Below are 19,263 nucleotides of genomic sequence, written 5' to 3'. Positions count from 1 at the left end.
GTTAATTCTTTAGTTAAAATATCCTAAGGGCATATACAGAGTCTAACTTTAAACCACTAAAACCAAGAGAAGACTGGCTAGGATTATGATTTCTCTGAGGGGAGACACTTGCCCACCCAGAATCTGCCCAGATAAGTTTCCCTGTGGCCTGTCCGTCTGTAGGCAGAGACTTTAGGGTGTTCCCTCCACCGAGGTGGTAGCCTTGTGATTGTCTGGCTTTATGTAATTTCCAGGGCCAACAGGGTGTTCTCCTTCCCTGTGGCCCTTAGAGCCTTGGTTAATAGAATAAGTCTAAGTTCCCACTAACTGCGAGATTTAGCCCGATGTCCCTCTGGATGGCACCGGGACTGTTCCCTACTCAGCAGGATCCAGCTTCTCCTTTGAAAGGCATGGTCTACTTGGTCCACAGAAGTTTACTAATAAGCAAGGTATTCTTCACTAATGATAACATTTCCCGTTTAAAGAAATGAAGAGATTGTTTCTCTTCATTGTAAATCCAGAATAAATAGTAGTCTTAAGCTATTTTCAGATACATCAGCTATCTATATATGTAGGGTAGATCATGATGGGTGTGTGTGTGTGTGTGTGTGTGTGTGTGTGTGCACGTGTGTGTAATTAAGCATCTCTACATCCACCCAGGAAATGGATGTTACTAAATGTGATTACAGCTCGATATTTTGACAAATTCTAAACATTTCTAAAAAAATCAATTCTAAACAGTTCTGTACTTATTTTGGGAATAGTATTCGAGAGAGCTAATCCAGAGCCTTAGCTGTTAGATACTTAGATGAATCCCACCCTTTATCTGAAATAATGTGCTCAAAATATCAGTATCAATGGAAGGGACTGGGTGATGTTATGCACAGTGAGGTCATGCTGTTGTTAATGCCCTGTTGGGTCATGCATTGTGTGTGTGTGTGTGTGTGTGTGTATGCGTGTGTGTGTGTATGCGTGTGTGTGTGTGTGTGTGTGTGTGAGTGTGAGTGTGAGTGTGTGTGTGTGTGTGAGAGAGAGAGAGAGAGAGAGAGAGAGGGAGAACACAATATCCAGGCACAAAATGGTTTGTCCTAGGCACACTACAGTATCTCACCTGTTTATTTTATTTCTACTTTATTTTTTTATGTAATTTATTGTCAAGTTGGATAACATACAGCGTAGACAGTGTGTTCTTCGTTTTGGGTTCATCGCTTCCATACAACCCCCAGTGCTCATCCCAACAGGTGCTCTCCTCAGTGCCCATCACCCACTTTCTCCTCCCCCTCACCCCCCATCCACACTGTTCTTTATATTTAAGAGTCTCTTATGGTTTGCCTCCCTCTCTGTTTGTAACTATTTTTCCCCTTCCCCTCCCCCCTGGTCTTCTGTTGAGTTTCTCAAGTTCCACATATGAGTGAAAACATACGGTATCTGTCCTTCTCTGCCTGACTTACTTCACTCAGCATCACACCCTCCAGTTCCACCGAAGTATCTCACCTGTTTAAATATTTCATGGTAAACAGCACATCACGCGGTGATGACTGACTTTATTTCTCAATTGTCTCTTACACCAGATGAATGAGCTTCGTACAATAGTTCCCCTGTTGTACCTATAAACCCTCACTGTGAAATCCCTGCCGACTGATGACCTCTGCAAAACAAATTAGTAATAAAAAGAGACCCTAAACACCATAAACAGCAGAGGACACCTGCAAGGCGACAAGGTTCTGATACCACACTCAGTAGTTCTTCACAGAGAAGCCCTTAAGAATAAGGTGTTTTGTCCTGTGTGGCACAGTAGACTGCTTCTACTTCGATTTCATCAGAAGGCGTACTCGTAGTACGTTTTGCTGAACTTGGGCCACCTGCCTGTTGTGTTTCTGCCCCCACGGGGATGGTGGGCTGGAAGCACTCAGCTTCCCGGTAGAACAGGCTCTGGATGAGCCTGCGGACGGTGCCTGGTGAACACGCCTGGTGGGATCTGCAGGATGGAGCCACTTCAAGGAAGAAGAAGCCAGCAAGGAGAGGTCACTGTGCATCAGTGCGGGGCTCTGCCTGTGGAGCCCTGCCCCGCCCTGCCCTCCCCTCCCCTCCGCTTGAGTCTGGGCTCCCTGTTCCTCCCTGTTTCATAGAGTCCTGGGGAGAAGGATCTTACCAGATGTGACAGCATCACCTTGAAAAGATGAGCTATGAAAATGCACGAAGGAACCAGAAAATAGACCTCCATGACGCTTTGTTCCTTTGTTTTCTTAGACAGTGTTCCCCGGACACTGATTAATTGAGAGAAACGTCCCTTCCTTTTGGTATCCGAACGAAAAGCTCACTGCAGCAAGGGAAGTTCACTGTCATGTTTTACTGTTTCGGGTACTACAGACACGTTCCCCTCCTGGTTGCAAAGAGAAGTCATTTTGCTTAATTAACTTTGAATTTTTTTTAGTATCTAGAAGCCAGTTTCATTATGCATACATTTAACAATCTATTATATGACTTAATTGGCATAAACGTACCACATTTTGAGTTTGTTAACATACCCAATTTTTCACTTCCAGAAAGTACCAGAGAGGCCAAAAGATCTGCATGTCAGGGAAGGCACTTCATTTCACCTCTTGTTTGATTAGACCTTGGGTTTTAAATTCCAGTTCATTGTTTTAAATAATAACTCTGTTATTTGATTATCGCTTCTCTGTCTTAAACACTATAGTTACGGTTACAGACATATTTCCTCTACATATCTGCATGACTTCTACGTTCACTTCCCTTAGACAAAGGAGTTTGTGTGATATTTGAAGAGTCCCCAAGATCATAAAGCCTCTTAGACAATATGCTGATGAGAGGGAGTGCGTTTATGGAATCGGTAACATTTTATTCTGTTAACTCATTGAAATGCACATCTAGAGTTTCTGATCAAGCCAGTTGTTGATGGAAACAGGCACCAGAATTTTAGTATTTAAAAGTAAGTAAGTAAATAAATAAATAAAAAATAGGCTCAGTCGGTTGAGCATCCAGCTTTTGATTTCGACTCAGTTCGTGATCCCACAGTTGTGGGATTGAGCCCCATGTTGGGCTCTGCCGCAAGTGTGGAGACTGCTTGAGTTTCTCTCTCTCTCTCTCTCTCTCTCTCTCTCTCTCTCTCTCTCTGTCTCCATCTGCCCCTCCCCCTGCGCGCGCGCTCTCTCTCTCTCTCTCTCTCTGAAATGTATGTAAATGATGAATCATGGGAATTCACTCCCAAAGCAAAGAGCACACTATATACCCTCTATGTTAGCTATGTTAGCTAACTTGACAAGAAATTATATTAAAATAAAATAAAATAAAATGAAATTATAAAAAATAAGTTTCAAAAAAAACCCAAAATTGACCTTACAAAATATCACTTTTCTTTCTCATAATTAACAATTATTCATTGCTACAATATATATTAGTACTGTTTGCAATACAATAGCGTGTTATCATAATAGTATAATTTTGTCTTAGCACATCTGTCTCCCGTGCTGACTTGTGCGATGTCTCTGGACAAACACTGTGTCTTGTTCATCTTGGAACCCTCAGTAATCACAATTCTAGGCACATGTGGAAACTCAGTATTTCATTTATTTGACCTAAGTCTTACTGTGTTGGCAGTTGATGATAACAAAAGCATGGCAGGCTATCACCAACATATACTTTGTCCAGATCTGTCTTTAGAAGCCTCTCGGATTCTCTCAAGCAGTACAGACCTCATGTGATGTGGTCACTTCTCTTAGAACAAATTTCATATTTTATAGTTTTGCTTACAATCTTCCCTATTAGTGAGTAATGAGAGGGTGGGAGCCCTGCTTCACTCAGGACTGAGGCCTGTGTGAAGTATGGTTCATTTAAAATTAGACATTTTAAGATACAGTGGATGAATTGATCCATGAATGGAACTTGGCTTATCAATGTGAGGATAAGAATGATCATCCAATGGGGTGCCTGGTGGCTCAGTCGTTGGAGCATCCAACTCTTGGTTTTGACTCAGGTCATGATCTCATGGTTCATGGGATCAAGCCCCATGTTGGGCTCTGTGCTGACAGTGCGGAGCCTGCTTGGGATTCTCTCTCTCTCTCTAGCCACCCCCACCCCATCTCTTAAAATAAATAAACATTAAAAAAATTTTTTAAAGAATGCTAATCCAATGAGATAAATGAATATTCTGTCCCCAAAGAGGAAAAATTTGAAAGCACTTATTGTTCAAACATAAGCACCATACGCTGGGAAAACCCAACGATGGCTGTTAATGTGCTTCTTTCCAGTATCTGCTTTACCTACAAGAATACTGTTTACCAGCATCACATCATAATACATAGTGGGTGCTGAAATGCAAAATAACTTACTAACATATTAAACCCTACAGCAGTTTCCCTATCTAGATGCTTATATAGATGTAGTACAGTTGTTTAAATAAATGTCCTTTCATCAACATTTTCAACGTCCTCCATTATCAGACATTTTTAAATGGATCTTCTTTTCTCTTTGGCTAAAATGTGTGATTGACTCCATTTAGGAGGTATTTTCAGTTTCGACAGGAAGAGATTTCCTATGTGAAAATGTAAATTAGAGGAGACTGAAAAGGACATTTGGAGTAGCTGGTGTTAGCGAATCAGCTGCAGAAGGCTCTGAGCCCGGGTAATGAAAATAAAGCAGGACCAAGGATGCGATGTAACCACTCCTCTTCGTCCCCCACCTGCTCTGGATTTCTCCTCCCTCCCCTGCCACCACACAGAAGGCTCCTGCATGCCTCAGTGCTCCTGGCAAAAGCACCATTCCCAGGGAGGAGACAGAGATCGAGGGTGCAAGGGGGCCAGCCCCCCACCTCGTATTCTTAAATAAAACTTTCCTGAGACCATCATCTGTTTGAGCCAGGGAGGAAATGGAAATAAGGCATGAATGGTCATTTCTTTATCATTATGGTCTATGGTTTTTAACTTTATCAGTTTACATGTGTAATTCAGTTCTAAGCCTCAGATTCCCTAACAAATCAGATGTAAATATCTCCTGATTTTAGCCTTTCTAATTTTAGGAGCTTTTATTTTCATCAAAGTTGAGATGCAAGGTTAACTCTTTGAAGCGTGTGATACCTTAAATATAAATACTGCAGTTATTAGAGCAGCAGATTGGGCTGAAAGAAGCAAAGAGGGATATCTATCAAGTTTAAAGAATCTACAGCACACTCCCCCCCAAAAATCCATTTAAATTTCTTTGGTTTTTTTTTTTTTTTTTTTGATCGTGAAGATGCTTCTGAGTTTCATTGGCTTTATCTTTATAATTTTATTTTATAAACATTTCTAATGGGTAGAACTGGTTTAGAGACACTATGAAGTTATTTCCATACAGAATCACGTTTGTGATAACAGTAGTAGGTATTAGTAAACGGGTGACCTGATTCTTCTAGGTTGGAATATCATTTCACTACCTCAGGGTCTGAAGGCAAATTAAGGCAGAACGCTAATTATTCCTCGGGACTGACAAACATTTTAAGCCCAGAATAGCTATGTCTATTGGTCTTGAAGGCTCCAGAACCCATTCTTGGAAAAACTAGTCTCTTATTGATTTAGTACCTTTCTAGCTAAGTGATTACTTTTTAATATTCTTGTGTAACTTACCTGCTTTTCTCATATGAACATCTGAAAGTTAGAGATCACATCTGGAGTGAAAACACATCATTTGGATATGAGTAAGTTTTTAGACTTTTTTGCCTTTCAGTTAGTTTTTAAATGTCTAGATAATGACTTTTAGGCAACATGCTTGAGTCTTTTCTCCAAATATTCTCTCACATATTATGATTTTTCTTTTTTTATTTTAGAGAGAGAGAGAGAGAGAGAGAGAGAGAGAGAGAGAGTGTGTGTGTGTGTGCAAGTATAGGAGAGGGCCAGAGGGGGAGAGAGAGAGAGCTCAGTGCAGAGCCCAGCCTGGGGCTCGATCCCACGACCCTGGGGATCAAGACCTGAGCGGAGATCAAGAGTCAGATGCTTAACTGACTGAGCCACCCGGGCTCCCCTGTGTAGAAGGATTTTGACATAAATGCACAATACAACAGGATTTTTACTTCATGAAAAGTGTTTTCTTGTTATTAGTAAGTAGCTTGCCTTTGGCACTGAGGTGTGAACACTGTATTATTTCAAAGTTTGGAACAAAACCAAGAGCAGCAGAGCTTACTTTGAGTGCTGACAACCTCCTTCTATCATTTGTCTTTTAGATTACCCCGGCTCTATTTTGAAATATTCTATATAGTAATATCATCTGTGGATGATATTTCTGTATAATTTTATTGAACATATGTAGCATATTTATAAAGATAACGATAAGTCCACAGCCATTCCTTACTAGAAATTATTAAAAACAGGTGCAAGGGGCACCTGGGTGGCTCAGGCAGTTGAACACCTGACTCTTGATTTCAGCTCAAGTCATGGTCTCACAGCTCGTGAGACCGAGCCCCACATCAAGCTCTGTGCTGACAGTGCAGAGCCTCCTTGGGATTCTCTCTCCCCCTTTCTCTCTGCCCCTCCCCTCACCAAAATAAATAAATAAACTTAAGAAAATAGGAGCAAAAACGGGTACAGTAGATAGAAAGTGTCAAAGTAGAGCTCACATGTTCCATCCTTGTCTTCTTGATTTTATTAGGAACAGTTATGGGCAACGAGTGTTTTTGTCTGTGCTAACATAATCATTTTTATTCAGGTTTTACATGAGAACTGATATTTAGCTGTGGTGCCTGGGTGGCTCAGTCGGTTGTGTCTGACTTCAGCTCAGGGCATGATCTCATGGTTCATGACTTTGAGCGCCACATCAGGCTCTCTGATGTCATATGGAGCCCACTTCAGATCCTCTGCCCCTCTCTCTCTCTCTGCTCCCCCCCCCCCACTCTCTCTCTCTCAAAAATAAAAGAAACATTAAAAATATATTATTTTTTAAGAAAATAACTGAGATTTAGCAAAAATGAGAAATAAAGTATTTAGTTGACTTCATGAATCTATCCTGAAACAACCAGTTCTTATATTCCATGTCTGACATCATCTTGTTAGATACTTGGTTTGGGGCTACATTGCTTTACTAGGGACAATCTATATATTTTTTAAGTTTATTTATTTATTTTTGCGAGAGAGAAGAGGGAGAGAACCCGCAAGAGAAGAGCAGAAAGAGAAGGAGAGAGAGAATCCCAAGCAGGCTCTGTGCTGTCAGCTCAGAGCCAGATGCGGGGCTCGAACTCACGAGCCGAGAGATCATGACCTGAGCTGCAACCAGGAGTCAGAAGCTCAACTGACTGAGTCACCCAGGCACCCCAGGGACAGCCTACATTTTAATAAGCTCTTGTGCTTGAAAAGGTTTTCCTTAATGTATTTTTAAAATCTTTTAAAAATAATGTAGTACATTTTTATTTTAATCATCTCAACTTCTCCATAAAATTCCCCATTTGTTAAAATGGAGGGGCTGATGTTTCTTAGTCACATGACAAACATTTTTAACATAATTTGGGTGCTATCACGAAGCCAGGCCTTAAGGTTTTGTACGTGGGATGCACGTCTTTGCACAAGTGTGTGCACATGCAGTTTTCTTGCTGAAGGTTAAGGTTGCTGGTTGTGTAAGTATCTTATCAGTAAAGGCCATTAAACTATCTGGTGAACTATGTTTATTTCTTTTTAAAGCTCGTTTCTGGTTTCCTCACCCGCCTCCCATATTGTCATACTTCTCTCCTAGTACTTCTAATAAGACTTAGGCAAGTTTCTGCCTCTGATGATTTACTGAATATTTGTTTCTTATACTAACCTTTCTTCACTAAAACCTTTTCTAAATTAATTCTTCACTGTAGCATTTATGGGTTTTTGTTTGCTTTGACAAAAGAATGATTGATTTTTTATGACATCGGATTTTCATTTCCTTTTGCCAATCTTTGGCCCAGGGAGAAGGGTAGAGCTTATGTTCACTGTTTATATATCAGCCAGCTGCATATGGCACCTTCCAGGTATATTGAGAACCTACCAGGTATAAATGGAACTGACCAGGTATATATGGAAACTTTGAGATACATTTGGAAGCTTTCAGGTGTTTATAAAACCTACTATTTAATCAGTAATGACTTAGGTTTTATGAAAATCCATGGGAAACTTTAAGGCATGACCTCTAAAAAGAATAATATTGGTGACCTTTAATTTCTATATATTAAATAAGAACTAGTAAATATTTAAATATATGAATAAATAAAGTGGAGAAAGGAGAGTGTATTGGGATTCTCTAGAGAAAACCAAGAGGAGAAATATAGATGCAGGTATGTGTATATACATATATACATATACATACACATACACATGCATATGCACACGCATACATATATGCATACACGTACACACATATATGCACATGCATATACATACATATATGCGTACATGTACACACATATGCATGTGCATACACATATACACACGCATACATATATGCATACACGTACACACATATATGCACATGCATATACATACATACACGCGTACATATACACACATATGCATGTGCATACACACATATACACATGTGCATATGCATATACACATATGCATATACACATATACATGTACGTATACACATATACATACATATGCATATGCATACACATGCATATACACACATATATACACATACATATACATATACATATACACATACACATACATATACATATTCGTGGTATACATATACATATGCATGTACATGTGCATTTACAGAATTGACTCACATGATGGAGGCTGAGAAGTCCCGAGATCTACACCCACAAGCTGGAGACCCAGGAGAGCTGCTTCTGGTCTGGTGCCAGGTCTGGCTGGTCAGGAAGAGAATCCTGGTGAGAGAGTGAGAAAGAACAGGGGTCAATATGAAGTCACATGGTGGCAGCCACAGCGGGGAGGGCAATGACATGTGCAGACTACAACCAAATAAGAATAGTTTGATGGGGAAGAGCCGTGTTGTGGGGAGTCTTGCAAAACATGTAAGAGAATTTATTGTTTGGGTGAAATGTTTATGAGTAGGACAGTGATTAGATGGCTGTACACATTGGGAAGATGAATCAGATAGAGGCTTGGACACACACTCATTCTCTTTGATCCAGAATGAAAACTACTTGTCAAGGCCCGTCTTGCTTTGTTATGGGGATACATGTCCAGGCAATTTTGATAGGAGTCTGATAAAGCACTCTTGTGGAGGAAACACACAGTTTTGGGGAGTTCGTACAGAGGACATCCAAACCTACAAGACTTCCCAGAGAAAGTGGGTTGCCAAGAGCAATAGAATTCATCCAGAATGTTCCATGGGGAGTATGTGTGGGTTATGTTCCCAGTGGAGAAAGCAGGATGAGTGAGGGCCCAGAGGTGGACTAGACTTAGGTCTGTCTGAGGGACCAAAGGAAGTTCCATGCAGCAAGAGCTCAGAGGGTATGAAGAGGCTTGGGGAACGGATGGCATCCGATGGGGTGGGCCTTTGGGAACCACGCTAGGGAATTCGTGTTTTAAGAGCAATGGAAAGGGGCGCCGCGGGGCTCAGTCGGTAAAGCGTCCGACTTCGGCTCAGGTCACGACCTCACAGTTCATGGGTTCAAGCGCCATGTTGGGCTCTGTGCTGACAGCTCAGGGCCTGGAGCCTGCTTCGGATTCTGTGTCTCCCTCTCTCTGCCCCTCTTCTGCTCATTCTCTCTCTCTCTCTTTCAAAAATAAATGAACATTAAAAAAATAAGAGCAATGGGAAGGATTTAAGGTTTGGACTTGGGAAGTGCATTCACTAAATTTACATTCTGAAAAGAGAACTTTGCCTTTAGTGCAGAAACTAGGTTGGGGGTGAGCAGGCATGGATTCCAGGAGACCAGCTTCTGTAGTGTTTGGGGAGATTTGAACAGAGGGAGACAGAGAACACTACAGTCCCTGGGTGTCCATTGAGAGACTGACGGCTGTGGGGAACAGGGAACATGGAGGTCCTCCTGTTGGATTCACGGTGCATGAAGAATCAACCTGGCTAAGGGAAGTTCTATACAGTATAGGAGGAGAAAGAAGTTTGAATGTTGCAAATATTCTTATCCGTCAGCCTGGGAGACTGAATTAGGGTGGGTAACAGAAGTACAGTAGGGGTGCCTGGGTGGCTCAGTTGCTTAAGTGTCCAGCTTTGGCTCAGGTCATGATCTGACAGTCCATGGGTTTGAGTCCCGTGTCAGGCTCAGTGCTGACAGCTCGGGGCCTGGAGCTTGCTTCGGATTCTGTGTCTCCTTCTCTCTTTGACCTTCCCCCAATTGTGCTCTGTCTCTCTCTCTCTCAAAAATAAATATTAAAATTAAAAAAAAAAAATATATATATATATATAAAAGAAGTACAATAAAACCTTGGTTTGTGAGTGTAATTCATTTCAGAAACACACTTGTAATCCAAAGCACTTGCATATCAAAGCGAATTTCCCCGTAAGGAATAATAGAAACTCAGATGATTCGTTCAATCCAAAAATATTCATATGAAAATGATTACAATACTGTTATATAATACGAAATAATAAAGAAAGTACAAAATATAAAGAAAAATAAACAAATTAAGCTGAACTTCCCTTTGAAAACCCTTACGGCTGGTGCGAGGGAGACAAGAGAGAGGAGGGTTATTGTGTAGGGAGGCTTTCAGGATCACTAATGGAATCACTGCTATGTATTGACTCCATGGAATCTTTCTTTTTGTGCAAGTTTAACAAGGCACCTATCCAATGACCTAGAATGGAGCAAAGCATTCTTAGCTCACTCTTGTCTGGAAAAGCAAAGGACTGTCCCTGGGTGCTCTGAAGTGACAAAAAATACACCAGTGCCAGTTGGGGGCACCCTCCAACGTCCTGAAAAATCACGGATTTCTGCCAAACACTGTGACCTGAGACCGAGCATCCAAGCATGTGAGATGATCACCCACAATCCTGCAGAGAGAGAGAGAGAGAGAGAGAGAGGAGAACCATAGGCTCAGTTGTGATCATGTGACTTTCAGCATCACGTACGACTCGTATTGCAAGACATCGCTCATGTATCAAGTCACAATGTATTAGAGACATTTGCTCATCTTGTGGAAGCCTCACAGAACAAGTTGCTGGCGATCCTGGGTTTTCCTGTAATTCATTTGAGAGGAAAGCAGAACTCCCTGTTGGATCTACGAAGTCTGAAGTGGTTGCTTGATGTGTTTGTGAGCCATGGTCAGCAGGATGCTCTCACGGAGTTAGCACCGAGGGAACACTTGAGGCAAGTTCGCGGGTAGGTCCCCGTGGAGACCCCGAACAAGCGTGTTGCTCAACGATAACGTGTCTGCGTCGCACGTTCTGTCACACTGACATGTGAGAGGAGTGTCACTGCAGATGCTACCTGGTCAGTGTTTCAAACCCAGGGTTATGGTGCACTGGGTCCTGCACAACAGCGTCATGGCCATGACCTTGCGCAGTGCTTTTCCATGACCATTTTTCCCTGAGGGGGATCTCAGCGCCCGTTCAGCCTTGCCCGAAGCATATTTGTGTATTTATATAGATCTCTGCACTGCCCTCCTGTGCGGCTGGGGCCATCCTGGGCAGGCTGGGGTCGGGGGAGACGACATGAACCGCAGAGAGCCCCTCCTCCACCCCCCACAGATGCAGCCCCTTGGCCATTCGTGAAGGCCAGACCAAGCCCATGTTCTGAGCAGCAACTTCTGTCTCTCCCCATCTCACATTTTTTTAATTTTTAAAAAATATTTATTTATTTTTGACACAGAGAGGGAGACAGAATATGAGCAGGGGAGGGGCAGAGAGAGAGGGAGACACAGAATCCGAAGCAGGCTCCAGGCTCTGAGCTGTCAGCACAGAACCCGATGCAGGACTCAATCTCACGAACCGTGATAGCACGACTGGAGCCGATGTCAGACGCTCAACGGACCGAGCCACCCAGGCGCCCCCCTCATCTCACCATTTTAATATTGATGGTTCTCTGTGAGGGCTTCAGGGCAAAGGAAAGACCCCCCCTCCTCTGGCAGAAGGGCCCGTGCTGGTCACAAGGCTGGGGGACTGGCTGCACACTGGGGCTCGGGCCCCCCAGACACTGGCCCTGAGGCTTTGTGCAAGAGGTGGGGCCGCTCTGTTCTAGGGTCTCCACCCCCAGCTCTTCGAATTAGATGGTTTCAAGAAACAAGTGAGATGACCCATAAGCATTCACTATTTGAAAGATGGTAAGAGTTGAGAATTTGTTTCACCAGATGTTTTGAAGAAATACTCTGACTGATTAGAAAAATATGGGCAAACTATTCTGGGAATGTCACAAGACCCAGAGTCTTTCTGAATACATAATTTATTAAATGGATTCTGTTTTTTTCCTGAAGACCACTGGCCAGGGTTTCCTCTTTCCAAACAAAATAGTTTGAGGCTAATATATTAATATTTTCATTGCTGGAGATTTATGTGTCCGAACCTGTGGTTAATAAAAACTTTATTCATATCCCGTTGAAGGGGGGGGGTGGGATTTAAAATTCATTAATACTTTCCAGATAGCTTAGAAATAATAAAGAAAAGAATTTCCTTTTTAGGAGCAAGGTGGGGGTGTGTGGGCAAGAAGGTGTTGTTTACAACCTTCACTAGAAAACTAGTAAACAGGGGGTGCCTGGGGGTTCAGTCAGTTGAGCGTTGACTTTGGCTCAGGTCATGATCTCACGGTCCGTGTGTTCGAGCCCCGCGTCAGGCTCTGTGCTGACAGCTCGGAGCCTAGAGCCTGCTTCAGAGTCTGTGTCTCCCTCTCTCTCTCTGCCCCTCCCCTGTTCAGTCTCCGCTCCCTCTCTCCCTCCCTCTCTCTCTGTCAATAAATAAACATTAAAAAAATTAAAAAAGAGAAAAAAAAAAACCTCGTAAGCAGTGTTGTCTGTGCTGATGCCAAGTATTTGCTTTTGCCTTACCTGGTTTCTGTTTACTTATTAAACATCCCCAAGTAAAAAGCAGCTCTGCCTACAATAGAGAAGACATTGTTCTTTTGTATTTAAGGGGCAGATAAAACCCTGAGCAAAACATCATGTTTGTAGTCTGTGAGCTTCTGACTTGGTGAATGGGCTGTGCACGTGGCTTTAGGTAGCAATATCTTTGCATGTGGCTTTAAGTAGTAATATCTTTTATTTGTATTCGAGTCTTCCCTCCCAGTGTATCCTGGGGACACATGCAGCCACAGAGTTATTTTGTGTCAAGGAATGGTGGAGCACTGGCAGGACAGCTGTGTTTTGTTTGTTAGTTAGTTTGTTAAATTTATATTGAGATATGATTGACATATAACGTTGTGTAAGTTTAAGGTGTACCAAGTGTTGGTTTGATACGTGTGTGTGTGTATGTATGTGTATATGTATATATGTACTGTATGTGTATACATATATATTAAATATATATGGTACTACATATTACTGTATAACGTATGTAATGTATATATTACGTACATACAAATATATGTATGTATACATGTACATATGTGTACATGTCCATATATATGTATGTAACATATACGTTATATATATTATATAGTAATACCTGTGTTCTGTCATCTACGTATTTCTTTTCTGGGGTGAAAACAATTAACATCTAGTCTCTTATCAACTGTGAAGTTTTGAAGTTCCGTGATCACTATGCCCTGCATGGCATCTCCAGAATGCTTTCATTTACGAGTTGCACATTTGCTATTTTAATGTGCCTGGCACCAGCGGGAGACAGGAGGTACCGGGTCCCAGAGCGGGGACACAGGCCCTTGAAATTCCATGGTGGGTTGTTTGCAAACAGTCACTGTTTGTATTTGATATTCAGATCACGTCACCACCACCTTGAATTCGTGGTCTCCGTGTCAGAGCGATGCCGTTGACACTCTCCTGTAAGTCTAAAGACGAAACTACCCTATGACTGAGCTCTTGGACTCGTTGGCATTTAGCCTAGAAAAACAAAGACTTACATTTACCCCAAAACCTGCATGGGAATGTTCATTGCAGCTTTATTCATAATAGTTCCAAACTAGAAACAACCTGGATTTTCCTCAAATGACCAACTGGTCTGGCAGACTGTGGTACATTCATACTGTGGAATACTACTCAGCAATAAAATGAAGCAAATTATTGATATACACAACAAACCAGATGAATCCCTACAGAATTATGCTCCTTTTTTTTTAATTCATGGTTTTATAGAGATATTTTTTCCTGGTGACACGTAACAGCCATTGATTCTTGGAAAACTGGAGAATATGAAACAAACAAAAAAAGAGAGAGAAAATATACCTCCAATCTGCCATCTCTCCCTCTGTCTTTCCACTTTGTTTTCCTGAGGCTATTAAACTAGTGGAGAGAGAAAAAAATACATCTTCGTGATTTAAAGTTATCCAAGGGAAAGTAAAATTGCGTATCGGTCGTGGCAGTTATGGAGCACGCAATGGCGTTGGGGTCTGGATGCTGAGCTTTGTGAAGACAAGAACTGGGGTTGCTTGCTTCTCTGTCCTGACCTACTTTTATTATTTTTTTTAATTTATTTTTTTAAATATATGAAATTTATTGTTGTTTCCATACAACACCCAGTGCTCATCCCAAAAGATGCCCTCTTCAATACCCATCACCCACCCTCTCCTCCCTCCCAGCCCCCATCAGCCCTCAGTTTGTTCTCAGTTTTTAAGAGTCTCTTATGCTTTGGTTCTCTCCCTCTCTAACCTCTTTTTTTTTTTCCTTCCCCGCCCCCATGAGTTCCTGTTAAGTTTCTCAGCATCCACATAACAGTGAAAACATATGGTACCTGACCTACTTTTAAAGTCCTGTTTAATGGAACATTATCAAGTAACACATTTCACACCAATTAGGACTTTTGTATGATTCGTCAATGAGGAACCTAGAAAGTTAGTTTTCCTAGAATTTGCCTTGAGAAGGATTGGCCACGCTTAACTAGCTATTAAAATTCGGAGAGAAGGGGGGCGCCTGGGTGGTTCTGTTGGTTAAGCGCCCAGCTCTTGATTGTGTCTGGGGTCATGATCTCCTGGTGTGTGGAATCGAGCCTCGCTTTGGGCTCTGGGCTGATTAGCTCAGAGCCTGCTTGGGATTCTCTTTCTCCCTCTTTCTCTGTCGCTCCTCTCACTTGAGTGCTCTCGCTCTCTCTCACTCTCTCAAACATTTAAAAGAAATTTGGGGGGAAGAAATGAATAGGGACAGTGGCAGAGTCAAGGTCTGCTGAGAAGCAGTAGTTCACAAGTCTCCTTGTAGTTACCAATTCAGACAACACCTATGATCAAGGATCTAAAGTCATTGAAAAATATCACCTCCTATAGTTGATAACAGTGTTTTCAAAATTTCCACAAAATGGGACTACCTAATTTCCGCAGTGCTTTTGTCCTTTTGTTGTTAATGAAACCTAAGTGCATTTAGTAAAGACAGACTTTTCTGAGGAAGTGCATCTTCAGAAAAACTTGGTGCCTTGATCTGTTCCTTGGCGGGATATTTCTGCTATTTCCAGAAATCAGGCTGGATACAACTTGCCTGCCATATAACTTAATATACTTTTGGACATAACTGACCTGCTAAATCAGCTTGTCCCTACCAGGTTCAGAGACAATGGAGTTATCTACTAAATAATCCACATTTAAACACATGGTAAAAATAAGGGTAATCTTTTCCTGTTTTCCCTCATCTCCCTTGTTTAATATGTCTTTTCACTTCTTTCCCCCACCATTGAACAGTGGAACTAGCATAGAGTGTTACTCAAGATGTGTAACCTCTAACTTGGCCTCATTTAGTCATTTGCCTTTCTGCGGGACTGTTAGTAGAATTATCTGCAGTCCTATTGAGAGCTAAATGTGTTCTCATGATTACAGAGTTTTCGTATGTATTCATGACGTTTCATAAATTAAAGTCAAATATGGTTTAGGCGTGTGCACATGTGTGTCAAACAGATGTGTGCGTGTGCACACACATATCGTGCCTGGAGTCCGAGCATAAAAAGTTGAATCAGACGCTTTCATGGCGTGCCACATCGGGCTCTGTGTTGACAGTGTGAAGGAGCTGCCCCTCCCCACCTCCTCTCTCTTTGTCTCTCAAAATAAATAAACAAAAACTTAAAAAAAAATGTTATCATAAAGGGTCAAATAAGAGTTGATTCTAAACCTCCAGATTCTTGGTTGTAATATATTCCTGGACGTATTTTTCAAGTATTTCTCTTTGCTTGTGTGTGGTTTCATTAACAAATCATGTCAAAGGGAAGGTGAGTACTTTTAATCTTCAAAAAATAAACCTTAATTTTTTTCTGATAGTGACATTTCCGTTTTATTTTATTTAATCTTTTAAAGTATATTTATTTCGAGGGGCGCCTCAGTGGCTCAGTCGGTTGAGCGTCCAACTCTTGATTTAGGCTCAGGTCATGATCCCATGGTTTGTGGGTTTGAGCCCCGTATCAGGCTCTGTGCTGACAGAAGATTCTGTCTCTCCCTCTCTCTCTGCCCCTCCCCTACTCATGCTTGAGCTCTCTTTCAAAATAAATAAACTTTAAAAAATAAAGTTTATTTATTTTGAGAAAGAGAGAGAGAGAGAGTGTGTGTGTGTGTGTGTGAGAGAGAGAGAGGGTGGGGGAGGGGCATAGTGCGAAGGATAGAGAATGCCAAGCAAGCTCTGTGCTGTGAGTGCAGAGCCCTATGTGGGGCTCCATCCCATGAACTCTGAGATCATGACCTGAGTCGAAATCAAGAGTTGGACACTCAACCGACTGAGCCACCCTGTACTTTTCCATTTTAAGATACAGTTTTGTAAACAGCTAAGAACTATATTTCTGGTGAAATCATCCTGGACATGATTGAATAGTGGGAGAAATTTTGAAGTCATATAGAAGACACTGAGTTCTAGTTTTCTTTTGGTCATTTTCATGCCATCAAGTTTTCAAGCCACAGAGGAACATACAACCGAACTTAAAGCATCATTCCTCCATCAGGCAAACTGTCCTCTACAATCCGATTTTGATTGAGTTTCTCCTGGACCATTGCATTCTTAACAGCCCAGTCTGCAACTACTAAGATTAATTTCACTTGGCTTCCTCCATCCAGAATTCAGCAGAAGTGAAAATGCTGGTTCTTCTCACTGCTTCACGGAGCAGGTCTTAGCCGCTGTAAATTCTCTACCATAAGGACACGAAAAATGGGGGATAGGGTGGCTTAAAGAAATATTGAAATGCCCATAGGTAGGGCTTGTTAACTGATTATTTTTTAAGAATTTTAAAATGGTGTTATTTCACACATTTGACTCTATAATGTCAGCAGGAGCCCATAGTCCTCTGAAGGAGGTTCATTGGTCTCTTTTATGGAACAGTGGAGTAGTAGCCTCTGTGATGATCAACCAGTAAGTGGGAGAGAAAAGAGGGCATCAGGAAGATGGATGGAAAACTGTGGTGGGAACCAGAGGAGTCGACAGTGGTTGCAATTTCCTATCTTTAATCAAGCCTTTATAGTCACTAAAGTTTTGCACATTTTGGGTAAAATGACTGACCATCCCACCCAATTCCTCACTAGTATTGATGACCTTGACCTTGACCTTTTGTTCTACTGCCCCAGCCCCAACCCAGCCATCCCAGGTCAGACAGCGGAGGAGACCCCTGGAGAAGGGGCGTGCACCACGTGAGCTGGGCTCCAGCTCCCTCCGGGCCCGGCACAGCGTCCACTCGGCTTCCGGGGCCTCCCAGCTTGGCAGTCATGTCTGTCTCCACAGCAAATACCTCAGATTCTTACAGCTTCCACCAGCCAGTGGCGCCTAGTCATCTAGACCCAACCTCTTCCTTTCCTCGAAACACTGAAGCCTCAAAGCGCTGGTTTCTTTGCTGCTCTGAGACGCCAGCAGCCTTTGGACCCATATTTGTCACCTCAGCTGGCATATCGAGAGGCCGTGTCCCTTCTGTGGTGGAAGGCATGCCCTCCACCGTGCTGCATTCCCAAACCCTCTTCCCTTCTAAGAAGCAACTTTATTTTTAATGTTTTTATGTATTTATGTTGAGAGAGAGAGAGAGAGAGAGAGAGGGAGGGAGGGAGAGAGAGAGACAGAAAAAGAGGGAGAGAGAGAACCCCAAGCCAACTCCATCAGAGTAGAGCCCAATCTGGGGCTCGATCTCATGACCGTGAGATCATGACCAGAGCCAAAACCCGGAGTCGGATGCTCAACTGACTGAGCCACCCAGGCGCCCCTCTTCTAGCAACTTTCTGCTCTTCAGACCCCCTACACCTCCCTTTCTGTCAGCCTTCCATCCAAGATCTTCTGTGGGCTTCCAACTCAGCATGGAAATCTTCTGAAGGCTCTCCCAGTCCCCACCCCAGGAGGCTGGACTCCCTCACTTGCATGCTTCAGAGCTAGCACTGAGGGAAGAGAAGTCTTCACAGCCCCACCATCAACAGCAGTCTGTGTCTTTCCCCACACCACCACCCATTTCCTTGTGTCTACGGTCTCTTTTCTGTCACTATCAATCATTCTTGAAAATGTTACCCTTTTGTTTGGACGGCTCTGGCTTGTTTTAATTTTCCTACTCCCTTCCTGAACATTCAGTTCTTTCTTCATCCCGAAAATGTTAGCATCTTCTTTGGGGTGAGCTCATCCAGTCACAAGGGTTTGGTCATCTGCATGTTGATGACTTCCAGATCTTATTTTCTAGTCTCTTCTGAATGTCAGATCCTTACAGCCAATTATTTTTCGGAATCCTACTGGAATCTCAACAAGGTGTTCAAAGTCAACCTGACCAATATAAAATATAAGACTTTCTCAAAAACATATCCTTCTTGCTGAGAACACTCTGGTTCAATGAGCTCACACTCTACCCTGTTTCCTGAGACATAATCTTGCAAAACCTCGTTAATGCCTCTCTCTTCTCTTTCCTCTGTCTCCAGTCTGTCCCTTCATCCTGCCAGTCCTGCCTCCAGGGCACCTGTCTCCCCTCCTCTTCACCACTGCTGGTCTCCCTGGATCACCCAGCACCCTTGCCCTTTCCAGGTAATCTTTCCTGGGCTGTCAGAACACTTTTTCAAACACTGATCTGATCGTGCCATTTCTTCGTTTTAAGACGTTTAGGACTGCCCATCATTTCTAAGACCTAAGGGAAGCTCTTTTGCAAGAGAGACAAAACTCTGACTACTTCTCCAACCTCACCAATTTCTGCTTCTCTCACCCGTGGCTACCATTTTGCCAACATACCTGAGCTCCTGTATACACCACAGGCACAGTCAACGCTGGGTACCTGTGTACATGTTGCTGAGTATTCCAGGGGCACCCTTAAGTCCTGGATTTGCTTGGA

At 42.5% G+C, this 19,263-nt stretch overlaps 1 protein-coding gene across 2 annotated transcripts in view; it reads left to right on the top strand.

Moving 5' to 3' along the window:
* The window catches only part of MYO16 (myosin XVI), a 611,293-nt gene that overhangs the window by 368,484 nt on the left and 223,546 nt on the right, over positions 1–19,263 (top strand). The gene's annotated exons all lie outside the window — the stretch shown is intronic.

The sequence above is a fragment of the Panthera onca genome, chromosome A1, assembly GCF_046562875.1.
Source record: "Panthera onca isolate mPanOnc1 chromosome A1, mPanOnc1 haplotype 2, whole genome shotgun sequence".
Lineage (NCBI taxonomy): Eukaryota > Metazoa > Chordata > Mammalia > Carnivora > Felidae > Panthera > Panthera onca.
Note: the sequence above shows the minus strand (reverse complement) of the source record. Positions and strands in the feature narration are given on the sequence as shown.